The following is a 22077-nucleotide window of genomic DNA, read 5'->3' on the forward strand; positions in this document are numbered from 1 at the left end:
TAATCTAACAAGAATAATATAGATTAGATAGACTTGATAGATTAGATATAGATATAAATTTATACATAGATGTAGATAGATATATATGCATGTATGTAGTGGGGTGAAGATAAAAACCTATCTTTTCATATCTTTTCTTTGGGGTCATTATACTTTCACACAATCCACTTTGAATTGGTTTGCTATTTTGCTTTCCATCTGCTTCATGGCAGTCATCATGGATGTCTTTCTGGTTCTGCTTATTTACTTCTCTTTGCATCAGTTCATCTGTCTTCTCAAGCTTCTCTATATATTCATCATCTATATTGTTTCCTGAAGCATAGTAATATTCCAAGTATAGATTAAATTATCATGTGCCAAGCACTATGCCAGATGCTTAAGATACAAAGACCAACTTGAATGACCTCTGCCCTCAAGGAGTTTAGCTTCTATCAGGAGAGACAAGCCATACAAAATATTTACAAAGTGGTTTTCAAATATATTGTTTATTTGAAATATATTAGATGTGACCCCAGAAAACTGGTGCTCAAATCTCAGCAGAGAAGTGGTGGACACGATGGATGCCGAACAGAGCATACATTTTCCGATATTGCCAGTGCAATGATGTTTTTTGTTCAACTGTGTTTATTTATGACAAGGGAGGATTCTATTAGATGCAAGGGTGAGGATAATCACTGTGAAGTGTTGGTAATATAAAAAAAGAAAAGAATGTCAACAAAACATCTAAAGGGGGAACAACCAATATAGTGCTTCTAATATGGTACTCACCTTTAAAATGAACTACCATTTTTCTAGTATTTTCAGAGGTACAAAACCCTTTCCTTAGTCCTGAGAGGCCCATGATGTAAGTGTTATTATCTCTGTTTTATAAATAGAGAGATTAAGGGTCAGAAAGGGAACATGATTTGCCTCATGTTTACAGAGCTAATAAGCATTCTATTAAAAATATTCTGTTTCAACTGCCTCATTTTATAGATGAGAAGGAAGAATAACTTGCTTGAGGTCATAAAACTGGCTAGAACCAGAGATCTCCTGACTTCCAAGCCAAAGCTCTTTTAAAAAAAACCAAGATTTTTGTTGTTGACTCATTTTAGTTTTATATTATGCTCATTTCCAAATATATTCCTCACCTTTTTTCCATCCAGAGAGTTATTTTTTCAAACAAAGGATAAGAAAAAAGGAGGGGAAAATACTTAATAAAATTAATCAACATGTAATAAAATTTAAGTATATTTGATATTTCACAACCATAATCCTTCACCTTGGCAAAAAGGGAAGAGAAATTATTCTTTTCCTCTCTTCTTCAGGATCAAGCTTTATTATTCTGATTACGATGCTCACTTCATTTGGGAAGGGTCATAGTCAGTTCTGGGACCCATTTTGGAGGCCTTACCCCAGTGGGTCATTATCTCTTCCTTTAGCTCATTGCCACCATTTAGATTGCTCCAAGAAAGATAGAATTTAGGTGTAGCTTATATCTAGAATATCTTGAATATGGATAGAAGGATCCCCAAACCTGCACAGGCATTTAATATGCCATATTGCCATTAGACATCAGATAACCTTTATTTTTATCCTGCCAGAAAATGAATGACAATAAGGACTCATAGGGGCCTATGAACAAATACAGAAACAAAGCATTGAAACAGATCTATAACCCCTCTCCTAGGAAGGAAATGAATTTAGGGTTACCGTCGTGGCAACCTCCCATAATTCTGATGAGTTCGCTTTTCCACAGTCTCCTCATTCTTGTGATACTTCCATGTGGTTTTGACTCCCTTGAAAGATAAATATATTTGTTTTGGAGCTTACTTAACAAGTAGACTCCCTTTCTCATTAGCCCTGTAGTGTCTGAATTGCTCCAATAATATCTCCCTTTTTTGCTAGTAGGCTAGATTCTAAAATCACATTAAGTTAGGAATTCAAAACATTCCGCCTCTACACAGACAGGGCTCAGGAACATTGTTCAGAAACAATACCCTTGACTTACCTCTTACGCTAAGTGTGAGCACATCTCCCAAGCCATGCGCTCTGGCTCTATGCTGCCATTGTGTATAAACTGGGGGAAGGGAAGGAAACCTTCGCACTCCCCTTCCACCAATGGGATAGAAAGATAAAGGAAAAGATCACTAGTAATTTTAAACAACTGAATTTCCATCTAATGCTCTTTTCCTATGGAACGATTTGCTTTGGGGATATGAATAGCTGTCAGACACCCAACCACTGAGTCCCAAAAGTGCCCTTAAAAAATAATCCATATTTTGTAAAGCATGTTAATTGAGGAGTTCCTCAATGTGACCATGGGGCTACCCCTTTACACTCTAAAGACCATTTGACTCAGAGGGTCTATGGTATGGAGACTAATGTGATATAAATCATATATCTGCATTAACTATCTTTGGTTAAGTGACCTTACGTCTCAGGCCTCAGTTTACTCATTGGTCAAATGAGGATACATTTCCTGCCTTGCTGGCTTCACAAAGTTTTTTTTAGTCTTTCCTGACATAATGGAACACTTTGAAGATGACAAGCCAGTACAGAAATGCCAACAATCATCAATATTATTTTTGCTATTATGTGGCCAAGAAATGAGAGGCTGCTGAGTAAGCGCCTGGGTCCCTGTCCATGGTGCTGAGTGAAATGCGAAGGTTAGCTGTTTCTCCTGTAGGACCCTTGGAAATGACCTTGATGTGGAGTTAGAAGAGAAAGATAGTTCATTATTATCCCTGCTCCCCAGAGAATTCCATGGTTCAACCATTCCCCTAAGTTGGAGGAACTGGGGATGTTTAGCTTGGAGAAGAGAAGAGCTAGGTTGAATGAGGGTAGAAGTAGGGAGGTTGGGTATAACTGAAGTCTTCAAGTATTTGTAGGACTTGCAAGGAAAAGGGATTAGATTTGTTCAACTTGACTTCAAAGAGCGTAACTAGAAGCAAGAGGTGGAAATTGGAGAAAGGCAGGCTTTAACTTTATGAAAGAAAAATCTTCCTTAAAAATCCAAACTATCCTAATGTAGCATGGGGTAGGGGTTTTCAAGCAGAAGCAGAATGATGGAGGAGAAAGAGGAAGATGATGAAAATAATGTGATTTTTTTTTCCAGAATGATTATTTGCCAGGGATAGTGAGAATTCTTGGTCAGATAGAAGTTGGACTCTATGTTTCTTAGGGTCTCTTGCAACCCTGAGATTCTGGAATTGAGCTGCCTGTGTTGAGCCTCAGATCCTCTCCTACCATCATTTTGGTTACCAAAGACAGTAGATATTATACAGGGTTTTAGCATTATACATGTTATTTCATTTAGACAATTATAAAACAGCCTTGGGAATTGGGGGGGGGGTAGGTGCTTAGATAAATATTATTCTGATTTTACTTATCTTATGTAGACAATCCTTCTATTAGGTACAGATTAGTACTCATCCAGACCTTCTCATCTTGTATGATTCTCATGAAAGAGTTCCTTCCCATAAACTCACCATAGAGGACCCACTTAATGTTCTGGGAGCCCTCATTGAAATCTTTCAAAGTCATTCTTTGGCAAATCAGGAATCCCAAAGTCTATTATTTCCCATTCTTGCTACTGCTCCACCATTACCAATTAAGAGATCAGAAAACTAACTTTCATTGGGATCAATGTACAACATGGAAATGATGTCAAGATTGACAAATTGCTTTCTGTGGGGGTGGGGGGAGGGAAGTAACATTGGAGGGAAAATGGTAAAACTCAAAATAAATAAAATCCTTAATTAGAAAACTGAGGTTCAGAGAGTGACATCTTCTCAGAGAGGTGACACAAATGGTAAGTGGTAGGCCCAGGACTGGTACCTAGGTGTTTTGTGGCCTAGTCTTGTACTCTTTCCACAGACCCTACTACCTAAGGACCCAATTGGATTTGGTGACTCAAGTATCCCATTCAACTCTCTCCCAGAGTACCAGGGATAACCCAACATGGACACCTCACCATCTCCATTTCTGACAACTGAAAACATTCCCCTCTCTGAACTGAATGTCCTGGGATTATGTCCTCCATCTACTCTGGCCTGGGGCTCTGTTGTCCAGATTGGTGAGTGAAATTTGCCTGACCAGTTGTATGTGGTTAGCCCAGACCATGCTTCATAGTCCCATTCACCCATCTACCTGGCTAAAGGGACTGCCTGGCTCCACTGCAATTTGCCCTATAGCTATTTAGGCCCATCTATAGCCCTTTCTCTGGTCACCTACTGCTCCCAGAATAATAATCAAATCAACACTACCATTGCTACTGGGAAAGGTGTGACAGTTGACTGACTTACAATCCCATCAGAGAGTCATCCCTATGATTCTCTAATCTAAAGCTTCCTTCCTTGGCCACTTCTCCCCTATATGGGTCATATCTCAGCTCCTCAGCAGTTTGTAGTTTGGGGATATGAATTATATTGCTTTTGAATAGCTAGATGGTGCTGAGGCTAGAGTTCTGGATCTGGTGTTAGAAAGATCTGAGTTCAAAATTTGACCCCAGACACTTAATAATTGTGTGACCTTGGGCAAGTCATTTAGTCTTCGTTTGCCTCAGTTTCCCCATATCTAAAATGGGAATCATAATAGTCCCTCCCTTTCAGGCTCATTATAAGGATCAAATTAGATAATATTTGTGAGAGCTTTAGCACATAATAGGTGCTATATCAATGTTAGGGATTATTCTTATATCCCCAATATTTAATATAGCTTCTGATACATTGTAGAAAGTTCATAAATGCTTTTTCCACTGATAGATAGTTTCATGGATTAAGGATTGAGAAGGACCTTAGAGATCATCTGGTCTGCTCCCCCTGATTTTATAGATGAGAAAACTGTGTCACAAAGAGTTTGAAGTGATTTCCACACAGTCACATACCTCTAATAAGTGAAAGCTTTGGATCTTCGGATCCAAATTCAGTTCTCTATCCACTGAACCACAGAGAGATATCCAAAGCCTCAGCTCTGAACCCCTAGGGGCTTTCTACCTAAGACCTACAGATGTGGAATGCATGGTTAACTCTGCACACAGACTACAGACTGCACCAAGATGGACAGAAGCATGTTAGCACCACTTTAGGCTGATCCTATACCTAAATGGAGGACATGACCACCTATGGGGTGTCAGGAGGATGCACCTGCTCAGATGGCATCTTTAGTCTGCCACAATAAATGCCTCTTTTCTGTAGCATCACTCATGAGGTATAATATGCCTTCTAAATTTAGAAGGCCCCTTCTTGCTAAAATGGGAAGGCTAACCCATTAGCCCATTGAAATATAATAACCTCCTTCTATAAGGCTGTAACCCATTAACATATAAGATCATAGAGCTAAATGGGGGTGAGTGGTGGGTGGGGCTCAGAAGTCATCTAGACCTTTTGTAGACCAGAAACTGAAGTCAAGAGAATTTAAATGGTTCCCCAAAGGTTGCACAGTTATTAACTCATTTCATCCTCACAGTTACCAAACTTGTCTAAGTTGAAAAGAGAAGTATTATCATCATTCCCATTTTACAGATAAGAAAAATTCCGTTTGAGCAAAGCTGATGGAGATGGAAGCCAGACTCCTGACTCCTAAAGCTTTATTCTAATGAGCCCATGTTGGTAGAGAGAAGACTCAGGGGACATAAAGAGCTATTTCCAGTAAGTCAAAATGCTATCATGTGGAGGAACTACTATTTTTGTTCTTTGGTCCTAGAAGGCAGAACCAGAAACAGTGGGGGGGGGGGGTGTAAAGAGGCTAGTTTTGGTTTAAGGTTAAGGGAAAAAACCAAAATAAGCTCCAACAGAGTCCCAAAGGGGATTGGGCTACATTCAGCATGGTGTAGGCTTTCCCTTTTGGGTAATCTTCAAGCAGTGACTGGATCAACAATGGGCTAAATGGTCTAAATGGACATGCTTGTTCAATCAGTCAGTCAAATTGATAAGTATTAATTAAGCATTTGCTATCCTCTAGGCTAGAGTGGCTAACTGGCACAGTCCTGGGTCTGATGTCAGGAATACTCATCTTTCTGAGTCCAAATCTGGCCTCAGACATGCACTCGCTGTGTGACCCTGGGCAAGTCATTTAACCCTCTTTGCCTCAGTTTCCTCAACTGTAAAATGAGCCAGAGAAGAAAATGGTAAACCACTCCAGTATCTTTGCCAAGAAAATTCCAAATTAGATCATGATGAGTCAGATACAACTGAAATGACCAAACAACAGTACCAAAACTATGCCTAGCTAAGTGTTGAGGATAGAAAGAAGGCAACAATATGATCTTTGCCTTCAGGGAGTGAGTGGACTCACCAGGGTCCCTTCCAATTAGGAATTCTGTGATTGTGCCATTGGTAACAGAGGGAATGAAGTAATGGACAGGGAAATTCTGATAGAGATGGGCTGACTGGGGAGTGGCCTTAGAGCTGGAAAGTGACTTAGAGATAATTGAATCCAACCCCTTAATTTTATAGAAAGGTTCAGAGAAGGAAGAGACTTTCTCAAGGTCACACACAACAAGCTTGTGGCCAAAGCAGGATTAGTTCCTAGGATGATAGGATTATATATTTAGAGCTACCCAGGAACTCAGACAACAAAGTCCAATATCGTCATCTCTCCACAACAGCTGAGAGAGAGAAGTGATGTGGTCACTTCCAAGGTCACATATCTAGTCCGTCAGTGGCTACTGGGAGCTGCCTTTCCCTGGAGCTTCCCAACTCTGAGGCAAGGAAGGCAGGTCTGGGCTCCAGCTCCCCTAGGTAGCAGGCATGGACCCCCCCCAGCTGTCCATCTGGGAAAGCCTCCAAACTGGCAACACTGATACGGAGCTGGGCTCTGCTGGTAAAGTCTTTATCAGCAATGTCGCCTACTGCATTCAGATCAAACAATAGCGTTTCATACATCACTCCCCCTGGAGGCCTCCCCCATGAGGACACGGATAGTCCATTATTTTGACATGGCGAGGCCGTGTGCAAAACAGATAATGGGATCCCAGCTTGGCAGAATCAAGAGGGGCGGGGCAACCATGACAGGCATCAGGGGGCCTGGGGACGGGGCCCCTGACTGGCCTCTGACCCTGAGTTGCTGGGTCCACAGGCTCCAGAAGGGGCTAAGCTCACCCTGGAGACATCTATTTGTCTTAGAAAGGGAAGGGAAGGGGGGGAGGACCCAGTGTTTTTCAGCTTTTTCCAGTTCATGACAGAACAGGAAACAAGACAGGAACACCTGAGAGACTAGGAAGAGGAAGAACATTCCTGCCATCCAAATCTTGTTATCTATGAGACACTGGGCAAGTCACTTCAACTTCTCTGGGGCTCAGTGTCCTCGATATCAGAGGAGGGGTTTGGACTCTGTGGTCTCCAAATCTAAGATCTTTCAATCCTCAAATGCACTTGTTCCCTTCAAATCCCATTTATATTTGGGAACGTGCCGGTTGGTTGGTTATTGTCCTTCGTTATCAAAGAGGACCAAGCTGGCATCACTGTTAGAGGCACACTGTAATGTGTGGCCATGGCTGAGCAGACCAATACGAGCTCAAAATACCTTACCACAGGTCGGGCACAAATAGGCCATATGAACATTGGATTCTTTCAGTGTATGTATCTCACATTTCCTTTGAGTTACTTCCATTCTGCCTTGCTCATAGAGTACAGCACCCTCTCTGATGAGGGCATGCTATGCTGGGTGGTCCTGTGCCAGAGTCTCCCATGCTGAACAATCAATTCGAGAGACCTTCAGGGTGTCTTTGTATCATTTTTTTCTGACCACTATGAGCTTGCCTTGTGTGAATTCTCTGTAAGAGTCTTTTAGGCCAGTGTAGGCAGAAAAAGGATTCCATTCTAAAAAGGAAAGACAATACACAAAAGGGAGCTGCAAAGTGGGAATTCAAGGAGCAGGATGAAGGTGGGCCCTTGGGGAATGGCACTGAAGTCCAGGAAGTCAGAAGGACAGTCAGGAGGGAATTGAAGCTTGGCTGACTTGGGAGAGGAATTCACCAAAGGGAGACAGAGACTGACATGGAAGATGGATGTTCTAGAAGTGAGATAAAAGAAAAATAAGACACAGACGCTACCCTCAAGGAACTTACAGTATGGAAAAAGGAATTTAAAAAAAAAATCCTGGGGGCAGCTAGGCGGTGCAGTGAATAGAGCACCGGCCCTGGAGTCAGGAGTACCTGAGTCCATATGTGGCCCTCAGACACTTAATAATTGCCAAGCTTTGTGACTTGAGCAATTCACTTAACCCCATTGCCTTAAATAAATAAAAAAGAAAAAGAAAAAAACTTAAACCCAGATAAATATAATATATCTTAGCTAGTCAGTCAATAAACATTTATTAAACATCTATTATGTGCCAGCCACTGTGCTGGGGCTATACTGGGGCTACATAAAAAAAGGCACTCCCTGCCCTCAAAGAGTTTAAAATCCCAAAAGGGGAAACAGCATATAAAAGAGAGCTGATGGGAAGCTAGGAGTTTCATAGGAAAGAGAATTGATCCTGGAGTCAGGAGGACCTGAATTCATACTTGAAAGTGCCATCTGCATGACCTTGGTCAAGTCATTTAACCCCAATTGCCTCACACACAAAAAAAAAGGAAAAAAAAAGAAAGGAGTGGTTTTGATGGAGAAATCCAAAGGAGTGAAGCCAAGTGGGAAATGAAGAGATGACTGACCTGGGTCAATCATAAAATGAATGTTTTGGGAAGCACTTCTTTCCACCTTCTAATAATCAGAGGAAAGAGAGGGCTCATGATGTGTGAGTGCCAAGGCCAGTTCAATCTTGTAGGATGATGACATTTCTAGGGGTGTGATGGAGAAATCCAAAGGAGTACAACAACCAGTAGAAAATAAGAAAATAAGAAAAGACTGGCCTAGGAACCCTCCCATAAATTACAACATTATGAGTGTCTAGAAAGAAAAGAAAACAGTTCCCTTTCCTGAGTCTCAGTCTCTTCATCTGTAAAATAAAGACATTGAAGTCCATGGAGATAGCCCAAATCCCTTCTAACTCTAAATAAAATCCTATGATCCCAAAATTCTTTTAGGTCAGATAAGGTAGTAATAATTTTGAGATGGGGAGTCAGGGACAGCTTCATGGTAACATGGTGTCATGAAAAGAACAGTGCCAATGAAGACCAAGGATATTTGGTTTTAAATCCTGGCTGTGATATTTGCTATCTGTGTGACCTTGGGCAAGTCATTTTACTTATTGAGGCCTCAGCTTCCTCTTCTGTAAAAGAGGGAACCAGACTAGATTTGTCCCAAAGTAATTTTCAGTGTTAAGTCTATGAATCTATCTCTAAGATCCCTTCTAGCTCTAAATGCCATCAATAGGTAGACTCTTGAAAGGTGAAGATGGGGGTGAGTGGGAACAGGCTTGAGCCAAAGACATGGAGGTGGGAACTTATGATATCCTTTTGTTTTATAGGAAGTAGTTTAGTTTGACTGGACCATAGAGTATGTGAAGAGTATTAATAGGACACAAAAGGTTACAAGGCTGTATTAGGCTAGGGATTAGGACTCCATCACCCCCACACAACCAGGCAATTTGCCAAATTTTGCCATTTCTATCTCTGTACTAATCTCTCAAAAATACCTCTTTGTCTCCATTCCCACAACCACCATCCTCTTTCACCTGTCTGCTTAGTCTTCTCATGTCAAGTCTCTTTCCATGCTAATCCACCCTCTACTTAGCTGCCAATGTGATTTTCCTCAATGGAAGATATGCCCATATCCCCTCCCTTCCTCAATAAGCTCCAGTGGCTCTTTGTTATCTCCAGGATCAAATATCAAGTCTTCTGTTTGGCATTTGAAGCTCTTCACAACATGGTCCCAAATCACCTCTCCAACTCTCATATACCATTCTCTCCTATGCAGTTTGCCTTCCAGCTCCTGGGCTTTTTGATAGGACACTGTGCCTTTGTCTTGGCTTCCCCCATCTTCCCACCCCATCTTCTTTCTCTCTGGCTTCCTTCTAGACTCAGTTTAAGTATAATCCTCTGAAGGGTGCTTTTCCTGGTCTGTCCCTTCCTTCACCATTCCCACTCACTCACCCAACTTCTGATCCCTTTCCAGACATGATCAACTTACATTATTTTTTGTAGGTATCTTCTATAAAGACTAGAGGCAGAAAGCCCAATTAGAAGGCTATTGCAGTAGTTCAGATAAAACATCATTGAGGGGGCAGCTAGATGGTGCAGTGGATAGAGCACCAGCCCTGGAGTCAGGAGGACCTGAGTTCAAATCAGGCCTCAGACACTAAATAATTACCTAACTGTGTGGCCTTGGGTAAGCCACTTAACCCCATTACCTTGCAAAAAAAGTCATTGAATTAGATCCTCGACCATTCTCTTCCACCACCATGAAGTTGTAGGATAGGTTTCAGTACCTGGTTCTTTATTCCTCCCAACTTCAGGACTTCAGACAATTCTCTGCTCACCATACTGTATGTTGGTCTGATCAGTCTGATCACCCATCCACTATCCATCCATCCATCCATCTAACCATCCATCCATTCAACAGGTATTTATTAAGCACTTTTTCTATGCACAAGGCCTCTGCCAAGAGCTAAGGATACAGAGATGAAAAATAAAATAAGTAGTTGACTGACCTCAAATTGCTTACAGTATCCTGGAAGTGATGCGACTTGTAGACAGGTGAGTATAGTACAAGGTGCAGACTGATTAGACTAAGGCAATGGTGCAAAATGAACTGGGCGCTAGAGATAGAGTAAGGAAGACTGGGGTCTAAATTCCACCTCTGACACTTGCTAACTGTGTGACTGTGGGTCCATAATCTCTGAGCTTTAGTTTCCTTGATTGTAAAGTAGATACATGGAAAATTATGTCAAAATTTGGTTGTCTGGAGAAGTTCATCAGCATTGTATGTCAGTGCCATGACAGCATGCATGCCCAGGTTCTGGAGAGTGGATGATGCTCTCAAGATTGCCCAGTCACTAATGGAAGGAAATAAGGATGTGTCTTTGCTCCTAAACTTTTTAACATGATGTTTTCAGCCATGTTATCAAATGCCTTCACTAAGAATGAACATGGACTCAAGGTCAGCTACCACAATAATGGCAAATTTTTCAACTTGAAAAGGCTACAAGCCAAGACCAAAGTGGAGGGAGTGTTGATGCAAGATTTTCTGTTTGCAGATGACAGTACGGACCCTCAATGAATCTCTGAAGCTGAAATGCGACAAAGAATGGATCTATTCTCTGCTGCTTGTGCTAATTTTCATCTAATATGAATAAAAAAAAACCCAGGTGCTCCATCAGCCAGCACCAAACCATCCATATGAGGAACCATCGATGGCAACAAATGGAGAAGTTTAAGCAGTATAGACAAGTTCATTTACCTTGGCAGTGTCCTTTCCAGGAATGTTCACATGGATAATGCAGTTGGTACTGTCATTGTCAGAGCTAGCTCAGTATTTGGGAGGCTCAGTGTGGGAGAGAAGAGAGATTAGACTGACTACCAAACTGAAAGTCTACAGAGTCACAGTACTGACCTCATTGCCATATGTCTGTGAAACCTGAACAGTCTACCAATGCCATGCCAGGAAGCAGAATCGCTTCCATTTAAATTGTCTTAGGAAGATTCTGAAGATCACATGGCAGGAGAAGATTCCCAGACTCTGAGGTTCTTTCTGGAGCTAAACTGCCTAACAATCCAACATTACTACAGAGAGGGCAACTATGATGGGCTGGACACATTGTTAGAATGCCAGGCATGCTTGTCAAAAAAAAAACAAAACTATTCCATGAGGTAAAGTGTAAAGTGCTCACAAGGGAGGCAGAAGAAGCGATACTGAGGCACCCTGAGGGTCTTATTGAAGAGCTTTAGAATTGATTTGCAGCATGGGGGACCTTGGCACAGGAGCGCCCAGCATGGTGTGCCCTCATGAGTGAGGGGGCTGCCCTCTATGAGGAAGGCAGAATGGAAGCAGCTCAAAGGAAATGTGACATCCATAAGTCTAGAGTGCCCACCCCAGGTGTTCACATGGATTTGGTGCCTGACCTGTGTTAGAACATTCCAGGCTCATATTGGTCTGATCAGCCACAGTCGGATACACTGTCATTCATCTCAAACATAGGGATATTATTTTGGTCCTTTTTGATAGAGAAGGACAAGAACTAGCCAAAGTGGATACTATAATACCTGGTAAAACTACCTCAAGAGACAGCCTGGCTTAGTGACTATAGGAATAACATTGGAGTCAGGAAAATCTGGATTCAAGTCTAACCTCTGACACTTATGTGACCATAAGTCCATCATTTAACCTTCAAAGGAGATAATTATATGTGTTAAACCTACCTCAGACAATAGCCTGGCTCAGGGACTAGAGGGTCAACTATGAAGCTATAAAGACATGGATCTTGCCACTGATAAACACTAACTCTGGGTCCCTGGGCAAATTACCTAGGCTGAACTTTAGTCTCTAAGACTAAAAATAACAAATTACCAAAAGACATCAAAGGAGGGAGTGTTCATTTCAGTGGAACTGGACAAATGTTCCTGCCTCAAGGTATTCCTTGCCCTGGAATCATTATGTTCATAACTTCTCTCCATTGATTATCTCCAATTTATCCTTTCTATAGCTTATTTATGCTTAGTTGTTTATATGTTGTCTCACCCCCATTAGAAGGTAAGCTCCCTAGGGGCAGGGAGTGGCTTTTGTTTTGTATTCTTAGTCTTTAGTGTGGTGCCAGGCAAATAGCAGGTGCTGCATAAATGTTTATTGGCTGGTATCCAAATGAAGTAATATATGAAAAGTGCTTTGCAGATTTTAAAATGGTAAATAAAAGCCATTCATTATTATGATGATAATGGGGATCAAGGCAAAATATAGAGACCAGAGACCAGACCCCCCAGTGTTGCCACTCCCCTTCTGGAGTTGCCTTAGTCCTGATTTTGATGGTTGCAATTCCATCTCCTTTCTCTCTCTCTCTCTCTCTCTCTCTCTCTCTCTCTGTCTGTCTCTTTGTCTATCTCACTTCTCTCTGTCTGTCATTCTAGAATCACAATCAAATTGATACAGTCATTGCTACTTGAATCCTCTGTAGCCCCACTTACCATCCCTGTAATTTTCCACCACCCCCCATAAACTTTATTCTGTTGACAATCTTGAAATGTTAGAGAAATGGGGAGTTCGAGGTGATGGAAAAGTCTATATCCTAGTGGAGACGTCCTTGGACAGACCCTTGGATGACCTCAAAAAAGAGAGCCAGAGACAGAGAAGAGGGTGAAAGTAGATAAAGAGATATAATGAATTGGGAGAGAGAGAGAAAAGAAAGAAAATTGGTGAGAGAGAGAAAGAAAGAAAGAGGAGGAGTAGAGTCAAAGAAAATGAGAATGGGAAAGAAGAGAAAGCGAGAGGGTGGCGAGAGAATGAAAGGTGGGAAGAAGGAGAATAGAGAGGAGAAAATGATAAGCAAATCAGAAAAGAGAAGGGGAGAAAGTGAGATTGAAGGGGGTGAGAGCAAGGGGAAGGGGAGAATAGAGAGAGAAATGGAAGAAAGTTAGGAAGAGAGAGAAGAGAGAGGGAGAAGAGGAGGAGGAGGAGGAGGAGAGAGAGAGAGAGAGAGAGAGAGAGAGAGAGAGAGAGAGAGAGAGAGAGAGAGAGAGAGAGAGAGAGAGAGAGAGAGAGAAACACTAGTTCTTAGAGATGGTGTCATACATCACCCCGACACTGCCTTTCTGTGGGACTGGGGCTGACTGACAGCGGCGATTTATCTGAATGTCATTGGCAGTAAACTAGTCAGGAAAGAATGGACACACGCAAGAACAGGAGGGAGGGAGGAGGCGGGCTGAGCCTGGCCCCTAGGGGGAGGGGGGAGCAGGGCAGTTCCCTTTGGAAGCTCCTGAAGTAGGCTTCCTCGGAGCAGCGAAGTCTCAGTGATGCTGGAGTTGGCTGGGTGCTGTCTGTGGTGCTGAACTGAGCAGATCTGGACCATTCAGACCATCCGAGGGAACCCACTAACTGGCTCACCTAATGTCATACAAGGAGTAAATGGAACAGGTGAGATTCAAATCCAGATCCTTCGATTTCAAGTCCAACATTCTTTTCACCACACCATGTGATGGGTCAGTTCTCCCTAGTCAATCTCCCATTTCTCATAGAGGGAGCAGACCCCATAGAGCTGGATTGTGCTATGAAGACCAGAGCTCAGAGCAATATACTTCTGTCCTCATTCCTGGTTCCAGGGGTACTACCCAATGTCTTTTCTGGAACAAAGGTAAGATTTCCAGTTCCAACATTTAATAATTCTGTGATTATTACAGCACATGATTTATCACTGTAAGGGTCCTCAGAGATCAACATGTCCAATTTTATCATTTTACAGATGAGGGAACTAAGTCCAAGAGAGGGGGAAGTGATTAAACAAGGTCATACTGATCAAGAGTAGTATTGATGAGATTTCAAAGCACCTCTCTCTTCCTTGCCCAGCCTCACCCTCCCACCCTAAAGTTCTGTATCCAAAAAAAAAGGATTATGATTAGCTCACTGATTGACTGGTGACCTAGCAATCAGCAGGTGATGACTGCTTCATGATGCAATGATTAATTGATCCCAGATCTGGGGGTCCATAACCTCCATTAGCTGGCAAGTGGAAATCCCAGCTAGAATGAGGTAAAGAGAACTCACCAATTCATTGAAACAACAAAGAAAGGGACTAGGAAGAGAACCAATGGGAGTAGAAGATCTGTCTAAGGTTCATTCTCTCCCTTGGGGAAAGTAGGTTTTCTGTGGTCCATGTGATTTTATTTGGGAAAGATCCTTTTGTACTGTGAAAATTTAGATAGCATAGAAATGGGAGCTTTCTTTGTTATCACTTATCTCCAGAATTTCTTTCTTTTTTTCTCTCTCTCTCCTGTCTCTGTTTCTCCCCATTTGTCTTCTATCTCTCTATCTCTTTTGGTTGTAAGACCTTTCTTAGCTCTGATACTGTCTGTCTTGGAAAGTCCCTCTTGGCTCTGCCATTCTATATTGTAAGAGCCAACCCAGAGATGTCATGGAGTAAATGGAAAGGGAGAGATTCAAATCTGCCTATCTTTGCCTCTCCACTTCCTCTCCTTTCCCTTCTTTCCCTAAATCTCATCATGCTCCTAATCCTTGGATAAATCCTCAAGATTTCAAGGGTCCCCACAAAAAATGCTGTGACTCCAGGTGTGCATGTGGGGGGTTTGTGATGGGGGAGTGGGGTGGAGCTCAGAACTGAGATGTCTGCATTCTGTCCCCGTTCACTCTGGCCCCAGGTAGAAAGCCCCTTAATGTCCATCCCTTCCCCTAGAGCTATTCTCAGTCCCCCTTTCCCTCTTTTCCACATGCCATGATCTCTAATCTGGAATGTTGGCATATGCAGGTGGCTGGAAGGGGCGGTGAGGACAGGTGAGGGTGATATCTACTTCATCAAAGAATATCTCTGTAGAGAGCTTGGCTGCCTGCTACCAATGCTGCCAGGCCCCTGTGCCTGTCTCCGGTGTCATGAGCCTGCAGGAAGCCAGGTGACAGGTTCTCCGGTCTCCACACCTGGTTAGAGGAGTGGCTGTGACTTAAAGAGATGGGAACCAGATGCTGGCTTCTGGGAAAAGGAAGAGGAGGGCAATCATAGAATAAATTCTAGAATGTTAGAGCTTAATAGAGCCTTAGAACACAGAAGGGCAAGGGTAGAAGGGATCCTGGAAGGGGGAAGGGGCATATTGAGAATGAAATTCCGATTTAAAGAGCATGGGGAATTCTCAAGCGAGGAAACTCCTGCTCCTAATGCTGATCTGCATCTTTTCTGTAAAATGTAGTCAATCAACACTTATTTATTAAGCCCTTACTATGAGCCAGACACTATGCTAAGCACTGTCTTCGAGGCTTCCCCAGACTATTCCTATTAAATGACTTGCCCAGGGCTACACAGTCAACATATATCAAAGCAGGTCTGTCCTGTTTTGAGGCCAACTCTCTAATCACTATGCTATATTGCCTCTCTCCTGAAGGGTACTTTAGAATATAAGCTCCTTGAGCAGATAGATGAAACAGTGGATAGAGCACTGACCTTGGAGTCAGGAGGACAGGAGTTTGAATCCAGCTTCTTGCCACTTACAAGCTGTGTGACCTCGGGTGAGTCGCTTAACCCTGACTGCAGGGCCATCTCTGGCCAGTGGACCCAGATGGCTCTGAAGGACAAAGTGAGGCTGGTGACGGCACAGCATCTCCTCCCTCAAATCCAATTCATGTGCTTGTCATGGCACCACCTCCCTGATATTGTGGTCTTCTTCAAAATTGAAGGACAAACATTACTTTAGAGTGATAGTATGTCAGTAAATAGAACATAGAACTGAGGAGCAGCTTAGAGAGCAAAATGCAACACCTGGGGAATGGAGGTGATGAATATAGAATTGTAGACCAGGTGGGATCTTACAATATAGAATGGCAGAGCCAAGAGGACAATATTAGAGCTAAGAAGGGCCTTACAACCAAAGCTCTAATTCATATTTATTTCATCAGGGACTAAGCCAGGATTTGGGGGGGGGGGAGGCAGAGGGATGGAGGCAGTGGAAAAAAAGCAAGAACACTCCTATATATGTGGACAGATAGGGAGAAGGATGGCTCTCACTCCAGAGAGTTGAGGTGTAGGGAGAAAGAGGCCCTGAGAAAGATCACCAAAAGAATAGCACCTGGGGATAGTTACCCTGCCTGATGGAATGGTTGGTGGAAGACTTTCAGGTGGGCCTGGTCAAGATGCTTGCATTTGTGCTTAGAACAAAAAAAAAAGTTAAAACTTTTAGCTTTAGAATCATAGATTTGTCATAGAGTCTAACTCTCCTGTTTTACAGAGAAGGGAACTAGATTCCATTGCCAAGAGGAGCCTCGACTAGCACTTAGGTTTCAACCTGGCCCCCATGCAATGGGACTTTTTCCATGCTCCCAGAACAAACTGGATCGCTGGCATTTCTAACTCTTTATCATAGGCCACATAGTCTTCCATCCCATCTCCTTCCCCTGCCCTTGCATCAGTTACCACTTCATACCATTCAAGCTATTAAACATCGCTCATTCTTCAGGAACCTCAAGCTGTCTCATCCTCAGCCCAATCTAGACCTCAAGGAGAGGGAAGAGAATATCTGGAAACTACTGAGGGCTGCCTAACTTTCCTAGCATGTTGGATCTGAAAGGGGTCTCATGGATCATCTAAACCAGCTTCCTCACTTACACATGAAGAAAATGAGGCACAAAAAGTGAGGGCAATGTATCCACAAGCTGAAAGATTGAAAAATTGATCTGTATGGGTGGACAGGCAACATCTGGTGCCACCTTCGAGGGCACCAGTTTCTCTCCCCATCAGTGGCTATCTATTGCCTGCCTCTACAGAGTGACTAAGGCTACTGCTTCTCTACTGACCCAACATCACTGTTTTGTTGGAAAAGACAAAGAGAGAACTATGTCTAAGCCCTGTGTAGCAGAATCCTGAAGCTCTGAGCCTCAAAGGCTTTCTCTGGATGCCCGCATTCATGTTTCCCTGGGTGTGTGAGGCTATCCCTTAGGGATCTTAAAGCTCAATGTATACCAGAGAGTTGGGAAGTAATGAGGCTGTCACAAGTTCAGCAATAGATAGGCCCTCAACAACACCTTTGGAGTTCTTTCCTACCCTTAGACTAGAGGTTGTACCAGAGGTCATGGAACCCTGACATTCAGAGGTCACAGGATTCTGACATGGAATGACTTCTGGTCCAGTGGTTTCTTCACCAACTTAGGCTGCCTCAAGGCAATTTTTCTTCAACAATCTACAGATTCTACTAAAACAAAACTGAAATTGGGTGTGTGTTTTTTAATCAATTCATTGTTGTTATTTTTTTCCTGCTGGAGCAAAAAGAAAGAAAGAAAGAAAAAAAGAAAGAAAGAAAGAAAGAAAGAAAGAAAGAAAGAAAGAAAGAAAGAAAGAAAGAAAGAAAGAAAACCCAGGTTAATGAAAGACAAATAAATCCCCCCATGAATTTCAAATCCTTCCTGAAAGGACTGGGGCATTTGCTGTTCTATCATTGGGAAGATGCTGACTTTACTTCCAGAGGAGGAGAAATTGAATAATTGATGTAATTTGAATAACACTAGGATTTGTAATGATATTGAAATGTAAAGATAAAAAGGGCCGTAATCAGGAGCTGATAGCAGGGGGAAAAAAGTTGTTAATAGGCACTTTGGGGCCAAGCGTGTTGGGGGTAAATGCACCATTGGAAGTATGTGCTGAAAATGCATTTAATGGGGTGGGGGGAGGGGGTTGGGAAAATATGCACCCAACGAGAGAAGAAAACCATATTCATAAATAAGATGCAAAATTTTCTCCCGACTCAGCAGAGCTAACAGTTCGAGAGTGGATAATTATTTAAATGCCAAATCATTCTGTTCATTAGAATCTCAAATCGTATCTAAAGAAATTGATTGCTTTGCTTGGGGCTGGAGTCGGGGGAGGGAGGCAAGTAAGCAGCTTGGAGGTATCAGGGGGTCATGGGGGACTCTAAAAGGCTGGGTTCTTCTTTGGAACTGTTGGCTTGGCTTCTTGGCATCCAAGATTGGGGGTTGGGGAAAGGGGGGGGAGTAGGGCTGCTAAGAGAGCCAAGGAGCGATGAGGGAAGCAGGCATCTGCTGGGTTGTAGGAAAGGAATTAAAAATGGAACCATCACCCTGAGCAAAGTCTCTCTCTCTCTCTCTCTCTCTCTCTCTCTCTCTCTCTCTCTCTCTTTCTCTCTCTCTGTATGTGTCTAGGGAAGGGCATCTAGTGAAGGACCTCTCTTTCAAGCTATGTAAAGATCAGTTGAAGAAAATGGGCATTTTAGCCTGGAGAAGAGAAGACTCAGGGGGATGACATAGCTGTCTTCAAGCATCTGAAAGGCTGTCATATGGAAGAGTGATTAGCCTTGATCCATTTGCCCCAGAGGTTAGAGCTAGGTGCAGTGAATAGAAGTTACAAAGAGGTGTATACAGACTTGATGTAAGAGGAGACTTCTCAATAATTGGAGCTGTCCAAAAGTGAAATAAGCTGCCTCAGGAGGTGATGGTTTCCCCCTCACTGTGAGTCTTCAAATGGAGGTTGGCTGACTGATTTTTAAGGATGCTTTGGATGGTATTCTAGGGAGCTCTTGAGATTCCTTCCCTCTCAGATTCTGTGATCCTAGAACTGAGATGACTCCAGAAAGTCACCTCCCTTATATTCATACTCATGCAACATTAAATGTATACTGTCAGAGTTGAGACCCACTTTCCAGAAGAAGAAACTGAGGCCCAAAGAGGAGAGTCTTGAGAAAAAGTCACATCAGTAGTTAGTGACAGAACCAATCCAAGCACCTAAGTCTTTTAACTCCATCCAAGTGCTAGATGATACTACTTTGCCCCCTGACCCCCGTCTTTAGTGACCACTCTGAATACTCTGATGTACCCATCTGGCCCCTTACTCCTCTTGGTGAGTATGCCTCTCATCTCTCTCCTTTCTCAGGACTCCTTTACCCTCCTTCAGTTCTCTGCATAAGACTCCCCATTTCCAGATCCTGGGCTCTGTTTTGGAACATCTTTTCTTTCTCTCTCATTAGTTGATCTTATCAGTTCCCATTGGACTGTAAACTCCTTGAGTGCAGGAATGGACTTATGCCTCTTGTGGAATCCTCAGAGCTTAACATAGTGCCACTTAGTAATGTTTACTGAATTACTGGTTCTGTTATCAAGTATATGCCAGTGATTCTTAGATGCCCATATTCAGTTCTAATCTCTCTCCTGAAATTCAGTCTAGAATCATCAGCTACGTATTGGGCACTTGAAACTGGGTTTCCCACTAGCACCTCAAACTCAACTTTCCTAGAACTGAGTTTATTCCAATCAAGTGCCAAGATGGATAGAGTGCTGGGCCTGAAGTCAGGATGACCCAAGTTCAAATCCTGCCTCAGCAACTTGAGAACAAGGCACTTAATTTCTGTTGCCTCAGTTTCTTCAGCTCTAAAGTAAACATAACCTCTCAGGGTTGTTGTGAGGTTCAAATGAGATAATAGCATTCAGAACAGCTGTTGTTCAGTCATTTTTCAGTCATGTCTGACTCTGAGATCCCATTTAGGGTTTTCTTGACAGAAATATAAGAGTGATTTGCCATTTCCTTTTCTAGTTCATTTTACAGAAGAGGAAACTGAGGCAATTAAGTGACTTGCCCAGGGTCACATAACTAGCAAATGTGGCCTTTAATAAATGCTTATTTCTTCCTTTCATTTTACTCACCCCAAATGATCTTTTCTTCTAAATCTCTTGATTTCTTTTGAGGATTTTTCCATTCTTCTAAGCTTATAATCTCAGAGACATTCAGAGTCATCTTTGGCTCTTTCCAACATCTTTGATCAGTTGGCAAGTATTACCATTTATACTTCCTTAAAATGGTTCATGCCTGTCCCCTCCTCTCTATTCAAATAGTCATCATCCTAGTTCAATCCCTCATCCCTTCTGACCTAGATTAATAGCCTTATAATTGGTTTGCCTATATATAGTCTCTTTCTCTTCAATCTGTCCTCCACCTCCATTCAGCTGCCAAAGTGATATTGCTATAGCTCAGATCTGACTGTATAGTCCCCACTCAGGAAATTCTGGTGGGTTCCCTCTTTGGAGTGCAAAGTTCTTCAAGTCCTGGTCCCAATCTGCCTTTCTAATGTTATACTTTCTTCCTTTTTTTTTTTTTATTAACTCAATGGTCCAGTAAATACAGAACAAAAGAATTCATTAACCCATTTTCCTGCCTGAGTAAGAAAAATCTTGGAACACAAATGAATCTTTTTTTGTCTACTTAGAGTTGTAGAACTTTAAGAGGAAAAAGACGAAAAATAGCCAGGAGGTGGAGATAAGGAGGCACAGGATTCTAAGTCATGGGGACAGCCAGAGAAAATGCTGAGAGTTGAAAGATGTAGGGTCTTGTTCCTGAAACAGGAGACCAGAATCACTGGATAAAGAGTACATGTTAGGGAATAAAGTGTAAGAAGACCAGAAAGATAAGAGGTTATAAGCACTTTTAAAGCTTAAGCAAAGATTTCATCTTTGCTCCTGGAAACTGTAGGGAGCTACAGGAATTCACTGAACTGGGTGGGGTTGGGGGGCATGTGATATGATGGGGTCTGAGTTTCTGGAAAAATCACTTTGGTGACTGGGGGTGGATTGGAATAGGGAGAGACTTGAAACAGGCAGATCCATCAGTGGCTACTGCAGTAGTCCAGTTGTGTGGTTATGAGGATCTGCACCAGGGTGGAGGTGGCATCTGAGAAGAAAAGAGGGCACACTGGAGAAATGCCACACAGGTGAGAGCTAGGAGAGAAACTACAGGTGTGAAACAGAAGAGAGACACTGTCCAGGTGAAATCTACCAGAGAAACTGATGTGAAATCTACCAGAGAAACTGGAGAGAGAGAGAGGAGAGAGAGAGAGAGAGGAGAGAGAGAGAGAGAGAAACTGATGTGAAATCTACAGAGAGAGAAACTGATGTGAAATCTACCAGAGAAACTGGAGAGAGAGAGAGAGAGAGAAACTGATTGTGAAATCTACCAGAGAAACTGATGTGAAATCTACCAGAGAAACTGATGTGAAATCTACCAGAGAGAGAGAGAGAAACTGATGTGAAATCTACAAGAGAAACTGATGTGAAATCTACCAGAGAGAGAGAGAGAAACTGATGTGAAATCTACAAGAGAAACTGATGTGAAATCTACCAGAGAGAGAGAGAGAAACTGATGTGAAATCTACCAGAGAGAGAGAGAGAAACTGATGTGAAATCTACAAGAGAAACTGATGTGAAATCTACCAGAGAAACTGATGTGAAATCTACTAGAGAGAGAGAGAGAAACTGATGTGAAATCTACCAGAGAGAGAGAGAGAAACTGATGTGAAATCTACCAGAGAAACTGATGTGAAATCTACCAGAGAGAGAGAGAGAGAGAGAAACTGATGTGAAATCTACCAGAGAGAGAGAGAGAGAGAGAGAGAGAGAGAGAGAGAGAAACTGATGTGAAATCTACCAGAGAGAGAGAGAGAGAGAGAGAGAGAGAGAGAAACTGATGTGAAATCTACCAGAGAAAACTGATGTGAAATCTACCAGAGAAACTGAT

Source organism: Macrotis lagotis, chromosome X (genome assembly GCF_037893015.1).
Source record: "Macrotis lagotis isolate mMagLag1 chromosome X, bilby.v1.9.chrom.fasta, whole genome shotgun sequence".
Lineage (NCBI taxonomy): Eukaryota > Metazoa > Chordata > Mammalia > Peramelemorphia > Peramelidae > Macrotis > Macrotis lagotis.